The sequence below is a fragment of the Gracilinanus agilis genome, chromosome 4 (genome assembly GCF_016433145.1).
Source record: "Gracilinanus agilis isolate LMUSP501 chromosome 4, AgileGrace, whole genome shotgun sequence".
Lineage (NCBI taxonomy): Eukaryota > Metazoa > Chordata > Mammalia > Didelphimorphia > Didelphidae > Gracilinanus > Gracilinanus agilis.
The window spans coordinates 347,762,439-347,781,913 of record NC_058133.1 but is presented as its reverse complement, the minus strand read 5'-3'; positions in this window follow the sequence as shown (position 1 = coordinate 347,781,913).

Below are 19,475 nucleotides of genomic sequence, written 5' to 3'. Positions count from 1 at the left end.
ATGGTAAGAACTTTCTTTTCTGAATCTTTAGTAGCTATGATTATAACACCTACAGGAGCTATTGTCAGGTTTCCTCTTCCTATGGATTGCTTCCTATGGCAATGACTATGACGATTTAAGCTGAAAATGTTGCTATTCCTAAACCTCTTAGATGTGAGTGCCTGGATTGCTTCCCTTAAGTTCTAAGAAGAGATGGTGTTTTTTTTTACTGATAAAACAAAAATCAGTTAAGTTTTCAAAACTAGTAATTCTATAATTATGATGATGTTTATGATGCTTTAGCATAACACATGACTGTCTCTTGTACAATTTAATTATCTTTGGAATAGTATAATAATGCCTATGATTGGAAATATTGTATGTCCATTATCTATTTATCTGTTCCATATTACTATCAAACCCACCTTTATTAGGGCAGACTAGTACATTATAAAGATTGTCTAGCCAACTTTCAAAAAAAAAAGAGAGATGGGTGGCTTACTTGTTCTGTGGGTGGCAGTTGATGAAGATGGCTGGCTTCTCTACAGAAAACCTTCCCAGATGATGGCTGTGAAGGCTCAACTGGAAGTAAGACTGATGGGAGTTGGGAGAGGTGCTGCCACTCTTAAAGCTTTTGTGCCTATATATGCCTGTTGTTGGTAGTTGTCACTTGTGATGAAGAGGAAGAAGCGTGCTGCTTCAGATAGGCTGGTTACTTACCCTGTTGTGAAGGTAGGAATGCCAAGATTTGTCAAAAGATTGGATTTGTGGTGATAGATACCTGTGATAAATCTACTCAGTATGCAAGCTAGGGTTATTAGGAGGTTGGTAGTGCCAAATGGGAAGAGAAAAGGGACTGGGATAAAGGACTATCTCTCTTGATGATCTCTCATTATGGGTTCAATTATCATCTCTATGCAGATGATTGCCCAAGATAGATAGATAGATAGATAGATAGATAGATAGATAGATAGATAGATAAACAGATAGCTGAATGGATATGGATATAGATATACACATATGTATATTTAGAAAGATAGATAAATAGTTCTGGGAACCAGCTGTTATAGAAATGATAATTGAATCCATGATGAGATCAACAAGTGAGATAGTATAGAAGGAAAAGAGAAGACCCAGAATTTAGAATTAGGGAATACTGGTACTTAATATTCATAACCTCAATGAAGAAACAATGAAGGAGATTGGAGAATGAGTTGTTAACATAGGCTGAGAAGCTGGAGAGAGTAGCATCATGGGAACTTAGAGGGAGGAGAGTCTATGCAAAAGGAAAAGGTGAAGACCAATGTCTAAGGCTTGAGATGACTCGAGAAGCATGATAAAGTTTCAGTAGGATGATAAGGACAAAAGTTGATTGTTGAAGTTTTAGAAGAGAGAGTGCATGAAGTGGAGGTGCCATTTATAGATGGCTTTCTCCAAGAGTTTAGCTGATGAGGGGAGGTGAGATATAGGGTGATTGCTTGCAAGGACAGTTAGATCAAGTGAAGGTTTTTTTTTTAAGGATGAGGCAGAGATAAGTATATTTGTAGGCAGCAAGGAAGTATCCAGTAGACACTGAAATATTGAAGATTAGAGAGAGAGTGAGGAAGATGGAAGGAGATATCTGTTAGAGAAAATAAGATGAACTGGGGTCAAGGGTAAACATTGAGGGCTTTACTTTGGCACCCGCCTCTTCCTGTAAGACAGTAGTGAAGGAGGAGATACTGGGATAAGATATCTTGGTGATGAGAAATGAGGAAGGAAGGGGGGTTATTATCTAAAGGACTCACTTTTTTTAGTGAAATATGAAAACAAGTCCTCAACTGAGAGGATGGAGGAAGGTTGCTACAGGAAGATCAGGGAGGGATAATAAAGTACAGCCATTGAGTTGAATCAGAGAGTGATCTATCTATCAATAAACATTAAATATATACTTTGTGTCAGGCACTGTGCTAAATTATAGGGATACAAAACTCAGCAAAAGATACAAAAATCAGCAAAAGACATAGTGGCTTGGTGCTTAGAGAGACAGGCTTAAAATCAGAAGGATCGGGATTTGAATCCTGCCTGTGACACAGTCTGTGTGACCTAAGGAAAATCATTTTAACTTCTTAGAGCTCAAGACAACTCTCCAAGACCAAAGGTCACAGAGAAGATGCTGGCACATTAGTAGAGGGGGTTTATTCAAATAGGAATTCCTGTAACAGTGAAATCACAGGTGCAGTCCCTATCTCTATCCCTTATCTATAAATTAAGTAACAATAAATAAAATAATCAAATAACTTTTCAAAATAAGGAATTAAGTCACATGCAAACTATATATATACATATATATGTACATATACACACACATATATACACATTTATATTATATACATATATATATATATATAATCTTTAAAAATTGAATCCTAGAAATTTGCAAACTAAAACATACACTCACCTGAATTTAAAACTGTTAAGTCTTCATTTTGTTTCCATGTATAGAGTGGCATTCTATATAAAGACTATCAGGGTTCTCTTGGTCTCTGTTTTACTTTGTAGAAAGTTTTTCCATACATCCTTGATTTTTTCATATTTTTCATTAAGGATGCCATAATTTTTGGTTATTTTTTTATTCAAGCATTCTTCAACTGGATCACTTGGATCACACTCTCTTTCCAAATTTTGCTCTCTCTAGATAAAACAGTTATATTTTAAAACAGATAACTCACTTTCTCTGTTTGCGTGTGTGTGTTTTTAAATAAAATAAGGTGAATTGTTTTTGTTTTTACTTCAAAGTAATTTCTGGATGTACCCCTCTCTGCTACTCCTGGAAACAAACTTCATTATAAACAAAGAAAAAGAGTTGAGTAAAACAATCAGGTTTTTTTTTTCTACATCTGACATCATTTGCTACTTTCTGCCACCAGTAGTCCCTTGGTCTCCCTTTTAAGAATAGTTTGTTTCATTATCTGTTCTCTGGGATCAATGATGGTTATTATAGTTATTGAGAGAAAGGCTTCTTTTCTTTTCCTTGTGATTTATGTTATTGTTACTTTGTGTACATTGTTTTCGAATGAGTAAATTATTGTAAAGCTCTTAGAACAATGCCTGGCACACAAGAGGTTTTATATAATGTTATTATTATTATTATTATTATTGTTATTGTTATTATTATTATTATAGTTCTGTTTACCTTGATCTTCATCAATTCATATTTTCCACGTTTTCCTGAATTCTTGATATTGGTCCTTTCTTATTTATAACAACATTCAAATAATTCACATTTATAAGACTTTGTTCATTCTTTCTTATAGTTGGGAATATCTTTTAGCATATATTAAAGATAAAGATTTATCAATCAATCAACAAATATTTATTAAGTATTTACCATCTATCAGGCACTGTGCCAAAAGCCAAGATATACTAGCAAGAAAAATGAAACAATGCCTACTGTCAGAGAACTTAGCACTAGGTCAAAATGTATAATCAATTTTGACTATCTTATTTTTTTTTGTATTTGAAATACATGAAAAATGTGTAATTTTGTTAGGACGGGGTCCATAGATTCATCCCAGGATGTTGTCCGAGACAGAAAGATTAAGTAATTTGTCAAGAGACACATAAATAGTCTCAAAAGTAAGATTTGAACCTAGACCTTTATGGCTCCAAGCCCAGCATTCTATTCTCTATGCTATGACATCCCTATTTATTGCCATATTGCTGTTCAGAATGTTTGCACCAGGAATGTAATAGAATACATATTTACCCACGGCCTTGCCAACATTTACTTTTATAATTTGTTTGCTGTTTTTGTCAATTTAGTGGGAATTAAGTGGTATCTTAAAGTTGTCAATTTGCATTTCTCCAATTGAAGCATCTTTTAATGTAGTTATTAACAATTTGTATCTCTTTAAAAACTGTTTTAGTCCTTTGTCCATTTTCCCATTAGGGAAAGCCAATTATTCAAATGGAGATCTATGATTTTCATATTCTAGAAGCCCTTTATCTGATACATTAAATACTTTAATTTTCCCTCTGTTTCTTTTTTCTTTTACTTTAGGAAAAAAATTTATATACAACCCTTTTTTCATTTAATCAAACATGCTAGTTTCATATTCAATAATTTATTTAATTTTTAAGTGAATTTATTTAATTTGTTAATTTAAATAAAAATATTAAATTTTTAAAGAGAAATCCTTTCCATAATCAAGACAAATATGCCATTCCTTTTTCTGTATTTAAATTTTTTCCCCATTTAGTTTAGCTAGTTAAAATTTATTTCAGCATTTGGTGTAGAGTATGGAGTTCTTTTGTAATAGTTCCTCATTTTCTCTTCGTGGAAATAAGCTGCTCAACTTTAAAAGCTCCTTTCTACCATGTTTCTGCTACATGCAGATATCTAATATCTTTCAAAAATAACTAAATAATAGACTTTGTATCTGGAAAGTGGTCTTAGAAAGACTTTACATCAATCCGTTCATTTTATAGATAAAGAAACAGGGAGCAACTAAGAGACACAGTGGATAGAGTGCTAGTCCTGGAGGCAAGAAGTGCTAGGTTCAAATCTGGCTCATATACTTCCTAGCTCTGTCACCCGGGGCAAGTAATTTAATTCCAATTGCTTAGCTCTTGCCCTTTTGTCTTAGAGTTGTTATTAATACAGAAAGTAAGAATTAAAAAAAATAAAATTAAATTAAAAAATAATGAAAGAGGCCCTGAGAGGCTCATGATCATATAGTTAGCAAAAATAAGAGGTATGATTTAAACCCAGGTTTTTTACTCTAAAATACAATGCTTTTTCCATTATAAAATACCATTTGGTTCTATAACATCGATGCAGTAAATTCTAGTGAATACATGGCTCAGATGCCCAAATCAGAGCAGTGGTACACAATTCTATAGTACAAGCAACATTAATAGAATTTTTCCCCTTCACATACTCTACTTTCCAGTCCAGGATGGATCACTAGTTGGCTCAAAATGTTGTATCCTTTCTTTTTGATTCATTATAGGTTGTACCCCTTAGCTAGACTGTACATCCTCATCTCTGTCTTTCACATTCTTAGCTTCCTCTAAGTCAGTAATTGCCTTGTTCATGTAACTTTTTTTTTAAACCCTTACCTTCCGTCTTGAAGTCAATACTGTGTATTGGCTCCAAGGCAGAAGAGTGATGAGAGTAGGCAATGGGGGTCAAGTGACTTGCCCAGGGTCACACAGCTAGGAAGTGTCTGAGGTCAGATTTGAACCTAGGACCTCCCGTCTCTAGGCCTGACTCTCAATCCACTGAGCTACCCAGCTGCCCCCCTTGTTCATGTAACTTTTTCCAAACCCAGTATTTATTTTTTCTTCCTTAGACAGTTATAGAGCACTTCTTTGAACTTTCATCTTCTTCATTCCTTATGTTGTATCATTTTTTGTGTGTATAGATATGACAGGACTTGGGATTTTTCTTTTGGAGTGGGGGGAATCTTTTCTCCCTAGCACTTAGCACAGTATTTTACATATAGTAGGCACCTAAAAATAATTTATTGAAGGAAGATAAGTGAAAGCAGTCCATTTGGAAAATCCTTCTTAGATTTATTGACCAAGTATCAATCATGTATACAGAATATCATCAAATAAATGTGTGTGTCTATGTGTGTATGTGTATTTGTATATATGTATTCATTTAGGGATTTTCTGGGCAAAAACAACGGAGTAGTTTGCCATTTCCTTCTCCAGCTCATTTTATTGATAAGAATCTGAGAGAAACATGGTTAAGCAACTTGCCCAGGGTCACATAGCTAGTAAGTGTCTGAGGCCAGATTTGAACATAGGAAAATGAGACTTCCTGTCTCCAGGACACTCTGTTACTGTGCTACCTAGTTTTATGCATTCTGTTTGTATGTGTATCTATATACACAAACACATATTCATATATGACATAAAGCAAATATTCATATATTCACATAAAACAAGAACACATATTCATATATATAATATATGTCCAATTTTGTATATGTGTATTCATAAGTATATGTGAGGGAATATATTTGTATGAATCAGTCACCAAATAAAGGTGTAGGATAACTGACACACAAATCATGTGCTCCTTCAGTATATTCTTGATACTAAGGAAATGCAGGGGAAGACCCTAGCATTTTGAGTGAATCCCTTACAGCAAATTTGTGAGAAGACACAGATAGAAGTTACAAAGAATTGGCAGATATGGATGAGTTAAAAACAGAATCACTGAAGATAGTTCTTATAATTGATGAGATCACATTCACTGGAGTATTAGAACTTAGTTCCACAAGTACTTATTTTGCCCTTTAAAATAGAAACAAAAACTTGTCTGCATCTAAATATGGACTTTGAAGGTATAATTCATTTCCAGATCAAGTAAATCTGAGAATACCTTCAGTCATTGATGGATCATTCCATTTGCCTAACCTTACCAATAATTTGAATGGCATCCATTATTCTTTCACAAGCTGTGCTGCTCTATCCTTGTGGACTTCTAGTTGTGAAATAAGCGTAAAGGTATCCCCTTTGAGAGTTTCAATGCAAGGATTTCAGTACACTGCAGGGAAGGGTGGAATTTTTCATGGTTATCTGTACCTTGCTAATCAATGAAAAATGTAATAATGATGCCAGTGATATAATGGGAAAATGTTCATACTACCAGTCTTTCATGCATGAAATAAATGTATTGCTCTCTGTGTCATTACTATATGCTAAGCAGAAAGGACCAGAAGAAGCTTGCTTTTACGAAGAATACCTAAGCCTGGGATATTGTGTTCCATCTTTATGTTGAAATGCAGATTTCCTATTAAGAAGCAAATGTATTCATTTCAGAAGTTTTATAAGAATGATACTTAACAAATAATCCTAGCTGGTTATATTTAGGGTGCTGAGAAAAAGTCCAATGAAGAATCATTCTCTAGACATATAGCATTTTCATTAAATTGTGAATCAAATATATTTTCATTACCTTAAAGCTCTTTTAGGCATCTTTTCAGAAATAGGCAAGTGTTGATAGGCATATTGAGCTCTGTAACATTACCTTCATTATAATCTTATAATTAGCTATTTCATCTGTCTTGCTTCTAGTTCCTTTCCAATGAATTTTCTGTGATTTCAAGGGAGAAATGGGGAAATTTTCCCCATACTGACTGGAATACATTTATTATATGTTGCTTTGGCCTTGTTTTCTATTTTGTGTCAAAGTTTGTTTTTTATCTTATCCAAGATTTATTCTTATATACCTTTAGTTTAATGTACTCCTGTGGAAATAGTAAAGAATTTGGCAAAATTACAAAAAGCATCAGAGAGCATGGTGTTACAAATAATGCAACAGACTTTCAGCCAAGATGATTTGGGTTCAAATCTTTCCGCAGGCAATTACTAGTTGTGTGACTGGGTAAATCATTTAAGTCTTCTGAGCTTCATGAGCTTCTGAGTTTTCTCATCTTCAAAATGGGGAAGAGGGGTAGAGGTTAAACTCAGTGGCTTATCAGCTCTCTTATAGGTCAAAATCTCTTATTCTGTTATTCCTGGAGTAGGTCTGTATAACTTGTTTTGAGAGTGTGTGAAAGAGAGTAAAGTGTAAGACAAGAAAGGTTGAAAGAGATCATATTGTGAGGTTTTAAATTCCAAACAGATGACTTTTGAACAAGGAGGCTCTTCAGGGAGTCACATAATTTTTATGCACACACACACAGTGTAAATGGAAGGTAGAAATACTATTTAACAACAAAATTTGGACATGTGACATAAGTAAGTGAGTTGTTGAGGATGACACCCAAATTGTGAGGGTAATTGGTAGAGAGGTAGTATCCTTGATACTGATAGGGAAGTTTCAATAAAAGAAGAGTTGAATGGGAACAGATAATGAGTTCTGTTTTGACATGTTAAGTGTAAAGTACTACTTACCAAAAACTACTCCAAGATGTTCAAAAGGCAAGACTGGAGCTTAGGAGACCAAGGATGAATATCAGATTCAAGAATAGGTTGAATTGAGATGATATTTGAAACCACAGGTATAGATGAGATCACCAAATGAGAAAGCATAAAGGCCAAAAGAGGAGGGTCCAGGACAGAGCTTTGAAGATCACCTACTATTACTGGATATGGCATGAATGAAGAACCAGTAAAGGAAACTAAAAAGTGGACAAATTTTAAGAAGCAAAATTAGAAAAAAGCAGTGTCATGGAAGCCCACAGAAGAGAGAGTATCAAGGAAGAGATGATTAATACTGTGATTAGAAATTAGCACTTGTAGCAGAAAGGTTAAGAAAGATAAAGATTAAGAAAGATTACTTGATTTGGCAATTAAGATATCATTGGTTACTTTGGAAAGATGTTTTTTTAATTTTTATTTAGAATATTTTTCCATGATTGCATGATTCATAATCCCCTCCTCCCCCTCTTTCCTCCCCTCTCCCAAAGCCAACAAACAGTTCAACTTTTTATGTATTTGTATATCATTTATCCAGTGGGTTATACAAGTATCATTCTTCAAAACATATTTTGATGTTATTCATATTTGCAATAGAGTGATCCTTTAACAAAAAAATCCTAATCACATCCCTATCATACTATTTGATCATACTATTTGAAATTCCTCCATTTCTTTATTCCTTTCAGCACAATAATATCCCATCACCAACATATATCACAGTTTATTCATCCATTCCCCAATCGATGGATACCCCCTATTTTTCCTTTTTTTTTTTTTGCCACCACAAAGAGCATGTCCATGAATATTTTTGTATAAGTCTTTTTCCTTATTATCTCTTTGGGGTACAAACCCAAGAGTGCTTTGACTGGGTCAAAGGAAAGGCATTCATTTAAAGCCCTTTGTACATAATTCCAAATTGCCCTCCAGAATAGTTGGACCAATTCATAACTCCACCAGCAATGTATTAGTGTCCCAATTTTGCCACATCCCCTCCAACATTTATTGCTTTCCTTTTCTGTCATATTGGCTAATCTGCTAGGTGAGAGGTGGCACCTCAGAGTTGTTTTAATTTGCATTTCTCTAATCAGGAGGGATTTAGAACACTTTTTCATGTGCTTATAGTTTTGATTTCATCATGTGAAAACTGCCTATTCATGTCCCTCGATCATTTGTCGATTGGGGAATGGCTTGCTTTTTTTGTAAATTTGACTTAGTTCCTCATATTTTTGAGAAATTAAACCTTTTTAAGAGAGTTTTATCATAAAAATGTTCTCCCAGTTTGTTGCTTTCCTTCTAATTTTGGTTGCATTGGTTTTGTTTATACAAAACCTTTTTAATTTGACATAATCAAAGTCATTCATTTTGCATTTTGAAATGTTCTCTACCTCTTGCTTGGTCTTAAATTCCTTCCTTTCCCCAGATCTGACAGGTATACTAATCTAGGTTCACATAATTTATTTATGATTTCACTCCTTTTGCTTAAGTCATTTACACATTTTGAATTTGTCTTGGTATAGGGTATAAGAGGTTGATTTAAACTTAATCTCTCCCATACTGTTTTCCAATTTTCCCAGCAGTTTTTATCAAATAGTGAGTTCTTGTCCCAAAAGCTGGTGTCTTTCTATTTATCAAACACTTGCTTACTGAGTTCATTTACTCTTAGCGTAATCCATGGATCCATCCATCTGTCTCAGTCACTACCATATTGTTTTGATGACTACTGTTTTATAGTACAGTTTAAGATCTGGTACTGCTAGGCTCCCATCCTTCACTTTTTTCCATTATTTTCATTGATATTCTTGATCTTTTGTTCTTTCAGATGAACTTTGTTATCATATTTTCTAATTCTATAAAAAAGTTTTTGGTAAATTGATAGGTATGGCGCTGAATAATGTAAAGATGGGGGATGGGGAAAAATGAGCCCAAAGAAGGCTGTTGGCAACAGTTCCTGACAGTTGAGACCAGAGAGAATTCTGGGAAATGCTCCGGAAAAGGAAGGAGGGAAAAGGACTTCTGGTGGAGGACTGAGAGAGGGAGGAGGAGAACATCTCAGCTCGAATCCAGTCCTGAGGGCTTCCTGAGGATCTTTCTTTGGATATTGAAACCTGGATTCCCTGGTCAAAGGCATCCCATCGTTTCTCACCCATCAAGACTTCAATCATCAGCTAAGTTTTGGGACTCCATTTTGGGAGTGATCTCTTAGTCTCCTTCCCCCATTACCCAACCTTGCTGAGAGACCCTTTCTGGTCTAGCTCACAATTATAGAAAAGGATAGAAATAGAAACAGAAGGAGAAGGGACAAAGGGGAGATGCTTGGGAGCAGGAACCCCAAAGGTTCCCTCCTGAGTGATGGACCCCATAGAAGTAGAAAAGAGGGCACCCCAAAATCCCTCTGCCCTTCACCCCTTTCCCCAATCCCTGAATTGTGAAGAATGAAAGCCATTTATTAGTCAGATAGTGTTCCAGAATGTCTGAGAGACGAGGGGGAGGGAAATCACAGCTTAGTCTGGCTGCCTCCATTTTGGAGCCAGACGCCCCTGCTTTGAAGTTGGCTGATTTTGGGGGAGGCTTGTGTGAACCCTGCCCACATTCAGAATCAAATTGGGGGTCCCCCATACCTCCTCTTATAGGGAAGCCTCACCCCCAAATCCTGTGGGGCGGCACCACCATCCAGGTCACCCAGTTTGGGGGTGACACCCCCTCAAAGTCTCTTCAGTGTATATTTGGCAGGAGGGGAGAACTAGATGAGAGTCTCACCTCATAGACTCTGTCTCTCCCTTCCATCCCTAATATTGGTCACTGGCTCTGTTTATTATTATAATAAGTAGATTAATTTGGATAGGATTGTCATTTTTATTATATTAGCTCATCCTACCCAGGAGCAATTAATGTTTTTCCAGTTGTTTAGATCTAGTTTTAATTGTGTAAAAAGTGTTTGGTAGTTGTGTTCATGTAATTCCTGTGGAGAGAGAAGTTTCAACTGAATCATGAAGTTGGGAAACAAATTGCAGATGTAGGAAAGAAGGGCAGAAGAAGAAGTTGAGACACAGGTGGAGACTCAGTGTCCTAGACAACTCTGTAAACTAGAAGTTGCAAAGAAGTTGCCTGATTGCATTAATAGAGGGAGTTGTCTCAACTAGAAGTTCCTGATACAAAAAACATTGTCCATCTGTATTTCTTTCTCTACCTGTATAGCTTCAAGTGTTTCTCTCAATACAATGCAAACTCCTTGAGTAGAGGTACTATTTCACTTCTGTCTTTCTATCCACAACGTCTAAGAGGAATTCTGGCACATAATAGGTGCCTAATAAATGCTTATTTATTGACGGATGATAAATACCAAATATAGGCAATTTTCATTTTTTTAATCATGTCAACATGAAATCTGGACACCTCCATTTTATCCCTGCCCTTTGAGAAACCCCAGTACCAGGCACACCTGTTTTGGGCTGAAGTATAGACCTTAAACTGTTTGGGGACCCTAGTGTGAGTGGGATCTGTGGACATGGTCAAAGCGTGGAGTGCCTTTGCTTGTTTTGGAAGTTTTTCCCCTTGCATTGAAGATCCCTCTCAGGAGGCCAAGCTCTAGATTTGACCTTTCCTTTGTATTTGTTATAGTTGATCACTCCCTGATAACCCTGAGGCTAGCTACAGACCTCTTTGCAATCTGCTTGCAGTTTGTCTATGCAGGCATGCCACGTCAAGTTCTCCAGAGGGTATAAAAGACCCCCAGTTCTGCCCCCTTCAGAACTGGCATCTAGCTCGGTGTCTTCTCCCAGGGATACATCCCCAGAGTCCCCAGGGTGTAGGCCCTGTTCGGCCCTGGGCTCTGTGTGGCAGCTCACTATTGGACCTATCCTTATCCTGATTAAAGACTTGTTTTTTCTGAATATTAAATAATTGTGTTTTTTTCCAAGTTAACAATTAATAGGACTGATTAAATCAGTTGTTAACATGTGGGTTTTTTTCTGATTATTCTAAATATAATGTGAACTCTCTTCTCTTTCTCTTCTTTTTTTATCTCCTCCCCTCCCCTTCCCTTTCTTTCCCCCTTCATCCTTTCTCCCCATCCTATTTCCCCCCTCCAGAGCGCACTATCCTTCACCCATTCATTGAGTGAGAGCCCTCCCAGATGGGGCTCAGCCAGCTACCTTGCACTGCTCTAATTCCAACCTTCCATGTGTGATTTCCCATTCAGTCATTTTGCTCTGCTACTACTATTCACACCTACATTACCTGCAAAGCTCAGCTCTACTCGAAGCACCGGCTCTCTCTGTCAACAGGCCTACTATGGCTCCCTAGAATCTAATGAGGAAGGGATAGATAGATTATATAACCCACCAATTTGAGGTCAAGGATAGATCTCTATGTTACAAAAACGCAACTGTTAGATTACTCACACCACACAGCCTGGTCATTTTGCTTTGCTGTCAGATCACTAGTCAGAGTTTACAGAGATGAAACTTCAGGAAGTCCCATATGACATCACTAATCCTGTTTGTAGAATCAGAGAGCTGGAAAAAGCTGTTAGAGCTTTTTCAGATAAGGATGCTATAGCCCAGAAAACTGAAGTATCTTGTTCAAGATCTCACGGTGCATTAGTGTGGGTCAGAAAAGAGATGGAGTCTGGGAGCTAACTGTCCCTCATTCTGGGAAAGTGCAGAAAATTCCACCTGGCAATACCCAACTACTTTTTGAGCTAGTCTGAACCACCCAGGCTGCTGTTTTGCCTTAGACCTCAGGACTTAACCTGATGTTTCATAGAGAATTACAATCTAGCCCAAACATTATTCCCATGAATAATTGCATGTTGGGAGTATGTCCCTGGGCTTCTGTGGACGATGGCGTTCAACTACCATAAAGTGATGCCAATGAGCAGAAAAATAATTTCATGGAAGGTTCTGAGTACGTGCTGATCTAAGCAACTGACAACAGCCTCTCTAAATCAATCATGGCATGCCTTGCCTTCAGTCTAATTAGCTGAATTGGTGTTCAGGCTAAAAAAGTCAGTAAATACCAGGAAAGTAAGTTTTATTGCAAAACAGATTGCAGTTCCAGTAAAGATGCTGTACATGTCCAGAAACGTGCTGGTTACAGATGTCCTTCATTGGCCCCAGACCCTAAATAATATATATTGCAAAATAAAGGGGGAAGGGAGAAGCTTGGGAGGTGAGGAACAGATGCTGCTAGACAGCATCACAAATCAAAAGCAAACTTCGGCATACATATGGTGCCATGCTATTATTGTGGGTGGAATAAGACTGGAATGAGGGAGAATTTTAAAGTATTTCAGGTTCCAGAATTCTCAAAGAAATTTTAGACCATTTTGAACTCTAAATTCATATTGAAATGTCTTAATATGCTATTGTCTCAGGTCTATTGTAAAGAACAAAGAACAAGTTTCAGGTTTTCTTTTGGGATTGAAACTCATGTGTTCTTCTGCCTTCTCTATAAAGGGAAGTAAGAAGTGTAGTCTTCAAAAAGGAGAGGGAAGGAGTTGCTTTTAAATGAGAAACATACAAAAGTTCCCCAAAGCTAGTCATCTGGCGATTTATTTTTTAAAAAAATCACTTTTCTTCACTTTTATTTGGTGCTTGGACCTTTCAGCTTCTTTTCACTTCTATTTTCTTATCTATTTTATGAGAGGAGCAAAAGAGTTCTCTTGAAGTTTGGTTAGAAAGAATCCAAAAGGAACATAATGGAAGATAGAAAGCAATCCTTTGTCAAAAATATAGGCAACTTAATTGTTTATATGGCCAAAGATTCTCCTCAGCCTATGTGTAGTAGTGCTGAGTTTTCTGTTGATGCTTCCAATAGTGGCTATTTCCCTTGTTCTTATATAGATAGATAGAGATAGAGATAGAGATAGAGATAGAGATAGAGATAGAGATAGAGATAGAGATGGATAGATAATCTAATCTTTTTTCAGTTAGCATTTTTCGTCCCTCACAATTGTACCTCCCTCCTTTTCTTTCTTTATTTTCCCATTAATCCATAAGATTTAAAAAATTATTAATAGAATTTATTTCCAGATATCTCAGTTCCTCCTTCTCCTCCTCTCCCCACACCATTAAAGGCATTAATCAGCAAACAGATAGGTATATTTAGACCACCTCTTTTGTGTTTCCATTTTTCGGTTCATCCTCTGGAGGTGAACATTCACAAATTATTATTCAAATCTTAAATCTGAAACTCAGTGTATTATGTTCTTTGTTTTGTTCATTTTACTCTTCATTATTTCATGTAGTTCTAAGTTTTTAAAAAAATTAGTCTGCTCATCATTTATTGTGCAGTAATCAATTACAATCATATACCACGATTTGTTCAGTCATTCCCAAATGATGGACATTCCTTTTATTTCCATTTCTTTGCCACAACAAAGAGAGCTACTGTGAATACTTCAAAACATATAGGTTTATTTACTTTTCCCCTGATCTCCTTGGGAAATAGCCTCAAAAATTATATTGATGGATCCTCTTTCCTTTTCAATTCAACCATGTTAAAGTTTGCTGCCATAGTCCTGGATGCTTTGGTTTGCAAGTTATATGTTAGCTACCATGAATTATGTACAGGAAAAATATGGAAACCATTCTGGGAGCCATTGTGGTGATTGCATTAAGTATTGGAACAATGCAGATCCTCCAAAATAAGACCCATAATTGCTTAAGAGTTCAGCTTAACTATCAATATAGAAAAAGAATGCCTATTATCTAGTCTATTCTATGCAGTTATATGGACAACCTAAAGAACTCTTCCATCTCCTCTCTCTAGTTGTACACACACACACACACACACACACACACACAGAAAACTATATGAATGTAAATAAGTGTGTAGAGATAGAGACAGAAATAGAGATAGAGATAGAGATAGAGATAGAGATAGAGATAGAGATAGAGATAGAGATAGAGATAGAGATAGAGTACCAACAGGTTCAGTGCAGTTTTAAGTTTCTTAGACTAGCTCTGCAAATGGATAATAACATAGGCTCTAAATTGGAGGAGCAGAGCAGACTGACTTACCTTTGGAAATTCAGTCTTTTTAATGACATTAATCTTTTTCCTAAAACATAGATCCATATTGTGAATATCAATATTCTTCTGATAATACTATAGAGCTATGAGTCATGGAATATCATTGTCCATGGAGAATTAAAGTTGAAGGGCATATGATGGGCATAAATAGGTTTTAAATGAGGAATTTGTACAGGTTAAAGGGGGTTAAGGATGTCATCAGAGAAATGAATGACCAGAAAAATGTATAGAATAGTCGCCCAGTAAGAATGAAGCATATCTAGTTAAATTGCTACCTGTATCTTCTCCTATTCACACACTGCTAAAAAGAATTGGGGAAATTACTCACCATCCTTACTGGGTCCATTACAAATTTATATGTTATAAATTACCTGCAGAAAAGCAATTTTATATCTTTATATTCTTTATATTTTCTCTATCTCACTTGCTAGAACAACTGTCCTAGGCATTTTCTTCTCTTGCCTACAAAAGCATACTTCTCCCTACCCTTTCAGCTGAGGACTTGTGGTTCATACTTTACAGAAAAATCTGAGACTGTTGTAAGCAGGGGATGATTGCAATGTTTCCTTATTTGTTCTGCCTGACTCTGCCCATTCTCCATCCAGCTCTCAAATGGATTTTTCCAGGGAATGACCAAGTCTCCTTCCACCCCAAACATTCTCCACATTCAATAAGTCGAAGAGGCTTCTCTAGGATCAAACTTAAACTCCTTTGACATTTAAAGTTCTGTATAACCTGCCATCAGTTCGATTCAATTCATTAAACATTTCTTGATAGACTACTAAGTGCCAGGTACTGTTCTGGGGATAGAAATAAGAAAAAGGCAGTCCTTATTCCCAAAGAGCTTACAATCTAATGAAGGAAGACAGTATACAAAAGAAAGCTGAAAAAGGTATGTAGGAGAAAATGAGGGGGCACCCAGTGCAGATAGAAAATGGAAAATTAGACTAGAAAGTTCTGAGCTCTCTATAAAGGCTTTAGAAAGAATATATTGTTCCTTCCTCCAGATCTCCAATTAGAGCTGAGAGACAATTGAGGACCTGAGGACTTGACTAGAATGCACATGGTGACAAATTTCAAGTGATCAGCTTATCCTTGAGCAGGCATGATGTTTGTGGAGGCAAAACCAAGTAGAGCCACTGATGAAAAATGAAGAGTTCATCTGGTTCACCCCAGAACCTAGCTTTGGCCCTTTTCCCTGGGGGATTGAGAGAGTTCATCTATATAAATGCAGAATGTCCAATCCTTTGTTTGGAACATGGAGCCCTGAGGAACAGCAAACCCTGGTAGTCTTAAAGCCAGGCTAAGGTTAAGAATCTTCCTCCCCTGGCATTGATTCTTTCCAGCCTTATCAGTCTGAAGGTGCCTGCTTTTATCTGACCTCAGAAGCCTAGCAGGGTTGCTAATTTCCAAAGCACTCACTCCTCTTTGAGTACCGTGTCATCCATCCCTATTGGTTTACTTCTTATTTCTCATACAAAGCGGTTCATTTTGTTTTTCTATGCTTTTGCTATGGTTGTATTTTGTTCCTAAAGTGCTCTCCTCCTTCTCCATCTCTGGGAATCTTCTAAGACCCAAGAGCTATGGCAACAATCTCTACTTCTATGGGAGTTTATGAATTTAAACCATCCTATACACAAAGTCTATTGAGGGTGTTAGTTGGGAATGAACAAACTTTCTGCAAGCAGTAATCAACAATGGCCCACAACTTTTCCATTTTGTAACTGACTTAAGGATGTGGAAAACATAAAGTAGGTCCAATAATGCCTACTGTTTGTGGATTGTGAGAAAGCACTGGATTTGGCTCTTTCCCACCAAAGAATATTTCATCCACACATTATAATCATTCAAGTCTTCTTGAAATGTGTGACAACAGAAACAGCCTTGTTTGGAGATCATTAGTTCATAATCACTGGGTAAAGTCTAATAATAAGCATAATAATAATAATAATAATAGTAAATAATAATACATAAAATAAATAAAAATAATGAAGCCTAATAATAATAATAATAAATAAAAAGGTGTATGTCTGCCAGAGGGTCTTCCATTGTGACAGAGGACAGTGTAGAGATGAAGAAGAATTCTACCATTATACTGAGATCCTCCTGAGGCTCCTTTTTGCAGATGACATTTTGCTAATTACATCAAAACTCAGAACATTACCCAAATGCAATAAATGTTTGAAGCTGGAATTGAACTCAGGTCTTCTTGACTCCAGGTCTGGCAAGCTGCCCTGCTATGTCATGTAAGGCATCCCCGAGTCACATGGTATGGACAGGCAGGGGTGGAACATTATCTGTTTTATTGAAGAGCAGTCCCATAATGATGAGATCACATATGTTTTATGTAATAATTATCCTACTATTAATATTCAAAAATGTATATTTCTCTAAGTAGGAAATCAAGCACAGTAAAATTGAATTTATTGGATTTTCTAATATTTAAAACTAGAAAATAGTATGAGTTGCCTTGCAAGGTATGAGTTCACTGTCCCTGGAGAGATTCATTCACATGGTGAGGTGGAAAGAGCAGGGAATGACCACCTATTGGAACTCTATTTAATAGTAGAAATTCATGTATTCAGACCTTGGACTAAATGACCTTTAAGGATCCCCCCAAATCTAACATTCTATACTATCAAACTAAAGAAAAAATTTACTCCATTTGTATCCTGAGCATTTGGATAGTTTACTGAAGCTTATTTAGGTTAACTTTAGACCTCATGTTTACACTATATTTTGCCTCCATAAAGAAGTCAAAACTAGAAGGAGAAGGGCTATCAAAAAAAAAAAAAGCTTTTTTTTAATGGTAATTCTGGTCCAAATAATAGCAACAATCTCTCAAAAAAATTTTCCAGCTAAGTTTTCCAGAGCCAATGGACTAAAATAACAGTTTAAAACACCTGAACTACTTTGAGGGTTGCTTATCTGAACCAAGTCTTTGAATCTTTTGAGATTTGACCATTAACAATCTAACCTAATTTTTTTCACTCAGTGGTGGCACATCACACAACTGTGTAGCAGAACCAAATCCAATCTGGCCTCAGACATCAACTCTGCAGGTCTGGAAGAAGCTGGGTAGCCACTAACTCTCTAGCAATAGGATGTGGGCCCTATTACTCCATATCGCTCCTGCCGGGCAATTTGTGCAACAGCATGGAGCACTGGTTAAATGAAAAAGCCTTTCGGACATCCTTTGGAGCTGGAGTGGAGATTCTTACTGCATGGGAGGTGAGTCTGAGAAATCAAAATCAAAATTGCAGGATGAAGGGCTAGAAAAACCCAGTCTAGTTTTCACCCTGGCCACAGTGGTAGGAAAACTGCTGAGGGAATAGGTAAAGAGATAATTTCAGCAAGAGGCTAAAGGATACTTCCTGATTAGCCATGGCAACAGCCATACGCCAGCATTTTTGAGACAGATTTTTAATGACTGTGTATCATAGAATCATAGAATTATTAAAAAGATTCTTGGATATCGATTCATTTGACAAATATTTATATAATGTCTACCATATGTTCAGCACTGTACTAGGTGCTGTAAATTTATATTCATGAAGCAAAACTCAAGGAATTCATAACATACATAGCTATGGATGAAGAATACGTGACCAAAAGCCTAGTCAAAAGATATAGAAGTGGAAATGAACATGATGTATGGAACAGTGAATTGGTTTTTGTCAATCGATGCATGTAAGACTGAATGCTGGGGTAAGTAGTTTAGACTTGATCAAATAGGCAATAGGGAACCATTGCACATTCTTGAGAGGTGGATGACATGATTAAAGTGGTGGTTTTGGAAGGCTAGTATTTCCTTGTGGGGCAGAAGAGAGTAGAGTGATGGAGAATCCATACAAGACTGATGCTGTAGCCCAACCACAAGTTGACTAGGGGTGTACTATTGGGAATGGAGAGAAAGGGATATATCTAAAACACATTAAGACAGACTGACAGGCTATAAATCAGATTGGTTATATACTGATGATGGAGACAGGACGAAAATACAAAAACGTTGAAATGTAAGTGTGAAGAATGGGGAGAATGGCAGTTCCATTGACAGAAAGGAGAATATTGGGGGCAGGAGGAGGTTTCAGAGAGGAGGGAAGGAAATCAGTTTTGAGATAGTGGGCTTGATACAATAGTTAAGTACCCAAAAGGATTGCAATTTAAATTGATTGGGTTAACATTCAGAGGAAGAACTGTGGGATGAGAAACACAGGAAAAACAACTCCTTGAACACATGGGCTGATGGGGATATTATTGGGGATGAAGACACTAAACTATAACTCTAGTCCAACTATCAATAATATGGAATTAGGTCTTAATCAATGATACATGGAATTCTGTGTCTGCTAAGGGGGTTAAGGGGTTTGGGGAGAGGGAAAGAACATGAAACATGTAACCGTGGGAAAATATTCAAGATAAAAATAAAAATATAATTGAAAAAAAATTATTGAGGACTCTCCTCCCGCTCCCCCAGGCTTTTGTTTGTAGGTTGTATCTATCATTCTTCGACCGTTAGACATTAAAATGTCCTTCATT